This window comes from Indicator indicator, chromosome 14 (assembly GCF_027791375.1).
Source record: "Indicator indicator isolate 239-I01 chromosome 14, UM_Iind_1.1, whole genome shotgun sequence".
Lineage (NCBI taxonomy): Eukaryota > Metazoa > Chordata > Aves > Piciformes > Indicatoridae > Indicator > Indicator indicator.
In genome coordinates, this window is record NC_072023.1 from 16094450 (window position 1) to 16097623 (window position 3174).

Sequence of the window (3174 nt, forward strand, 5' to 3'; positions counted from 1 at the left end):
TCAATCTCTGTATTTGCATGATATCTTAAGGAGACAGGCCCAAATCACAAATCCCTGTGGCTACAAAGGAGAACTGAGAATTCTAACCCTAGTTCTGAATCCTGTTTAACTGTGTTTGCATCAGTTGAGCAAAAGGAATGAACTCTTCTGTGTCCCTTAACAGGGATACCTCAAAGACTGGAGCTGAAAAAAATCCATCCAACATTACCTCGTTGCAGCAAGCACCAAATAGTGTAAGCAGTAAGAGCAAGCTATCACCCATGGGAATGTGAAACCATAGCAGCCTTAATGGGCATGCTGGCAATGGCATAAGCAGCAGGGCAAAGAGCTTATAAAAGACAGACTCAGGGCTGTTTCTCCCAGCAGTTTCTGTACATGTATGTATGAGTATGTTTGCATTTAGGCACACATATGTGCAGGTGCACTTTTATCCCTGAAGATCGTTGTTGGCCATCTGCAAAGCCTGTCTGGCATATGGCAAAGGAAACTGAAAACCCCAACCACAAAGCTGTGATCCACGAGTATCTCCATCTCCCCTGCTTTCACACACAGCTCAGCACCCACAAAGCAGCCTTGTGCTACAGTCCACATGTCCTTTAAGCCTTCAGCATTAGCAGTGATGTTCTGTTTGTGATTTCTTCTTACATCACACTTTATAAACACTTGAAGGGAAAATGCCATGGAGTGCACTCCTGCCTTTCCAGCTTTGCTTCTTGGGTCCCTGAAGCATCACTTTCTGGAAAAGCCTGGAAACAAGGTAATTCTCAAATCCCTTATGGAGTCCAAGTCTGCAAAGATTCCAGGAAAAAAACACCATGGCAAGTATTAATTGCTAACAGCTACTATCCAGAGAAATATCTCCCAGTCACCTTCCTCACCCCATGGTACACGCAGTCAGAATTCACTAAGTATCCCATAGAAAAGAATTATGGATACTATTGAATATCCAATTATTCCCTACAGCATACATACCTTACTGTACCTTACAAACTGGTAACTAAAACATTTATCTCCTCAACAGAAAATAAAGTTTTTCTGAGTTTGTTTCCCTCCTTTGGACTGCCCAGGTTAATTTAACAGAGACTATAAATGCAATAATAAAACTATTCTACATGAAGCTAATTGGGTTTGCATTGTTTTGATTTCAACAGCAGATTTACTCTTTAGCAGCTTGCAGCTTAAATAATTGGTTTTCTCAGACTATCAAATTCTTCATGGGAGCAACAGTGGGGAGCAGAAGAGGGAACAGCCAGCCCTTCCCTCTGAGAGGCAGGAATAGGAATGAGAGTGCCATCCTTCTCCAGAATTCAAGTGGGAAGGTGCATTGTGCCTCTTTGGGCTTAGGACAGCTTTCCTCCTTCATTGTTGCTTAAGATGTAGGTGTGGGTTGCTTGCTCCCTAGCTTAGTTTGCATTTTCTCACTTTGGATTTTCATGATTATAGACAGTCCCTCTCTTACAGGATAAAGAGCTATTGCCTCTACATGGCATCTTTCATCCACCATTTGAGCTTATAGATCATAAAAAAGTGAAATAAAAGATAGATTTTATTTCATTTAATATAAAGCATTTCTTAATTTTTCTTGAGCATTTTTGACATTTTTTTTTTTTAGTTTCCCTGAAAGAAGGGACAATACAGCTATAAATTCCCTGGCTGTATTGGCCAGCCCAAAATCTTCATATTAACTGTATTTTTGCTTTCAGAACTACTTGCTAAATTTGCATGAAGAGCCTCAAGATACTCTTGCTTGATGAAAGTTTGAAGGTATGGAAACTTTACATGGTTGTAGATATAATTAATTGTTTCAGGAAGAATTCACCTTCACATCAAACCCTTGCCAGTTCTCTAGGACTCATGTCATAGAGGCATCACAGTTAGTTATGGGGAGCTCAGTGGGGAGATGATAGGCAAGTATGGTTTGGGAGCATGAGATATCATAGGTTGTGCAGCTTCCTGTGAGGCACAGTGCACATGAGAGTCTGTGCATGAAAGCAGACAATGGATTCAGTCCTAAATCTCCAATACTTTCTGCCCAACAAACAGCAGAGTTGCAGAAATACTTTTTCCAGTAGAACACTGGAGTAAGAATCTGAAAATTTCTCAGATTGAGCCTGAACCCTGCAATTACTGAGGGCACACGTAGCCCATGCTTTATGAATAAGTGACATGCAGGGATCAGGATAGAAGAAACATGAAAGACAAAAGATACTGTTTAGAAAACAATGATTATTTTTTTATCATCAGTACTCAGACCTTGAAACAATAACAAACTGTTCAGACATTTACAAAAGGTCTTTTTGTGCATTTGTGTGAAAGTCAGAGATAGGAAGCTGTTGATTTTCAAAAGTTCTGACTGGGTTTTGGATAATGGGAGGAGCAAATACTACCTTCCCCAGTCCTCATTGGTGAATTAGAGTTATGTGAAGCTTTTTAACAAGTTTTTTGTCCTGAGACCAAGTATAATCTGTGTTGGAATTGCTGCCCTGTGAATTCCAAGCTCAGGGCAAAAGTAGGGTAAAGGTAGACACAAAGTAGAAGCTGAAACTCTAGCAAAGAGCCAAAATCTCAAGGAGTTGCAGGCAGTCTAATTTTATTTATTCTTTATTTTTTTTAAGAAAGAATACCTACAAGTTTATTTCTGTCCATTGAACAATAGACTTTTTGTTTTAATAAATTTCCTGCAGAAAAGAAGCCTGTATTTGAGACATTCTGGTTATCAAACAGGAGGAAAAGAAGCAGCCTGAAAAATACCTAATTCAGTTAATGAAAACAGGGATTATATCACTGGATGATGGAAGAAAAAAACATTCCAAAACATGGGGATAAGAATGGAACACAGCTACACCTGTGATAATGAATTGAAAAGAAAAATTGTCAAAAGATCATTATGCTCCAACCTGCAAATCTCTGCATGTTACGGTGTGATAATAATTTGGATGTGCTGGTGAGCCCTACTTAAACTGAACGTCTTTTTAATTGAAAAGTCATTAAGGTTGCTTTTAAAAACAACAGACTGAAGACTAAACGAAGCAAGAAAACTATTTCAGGTGAGGATAGGAGATGAGGCAGTGAGAGACCTTTCAGGGAAATCCAGGTACAGGTGAAGGAAAACGTGGAGTGGAAGCTGGAATATCTGAGGAACTGGAGAAGAAACCCACAAGAAAGTAAAAGGGT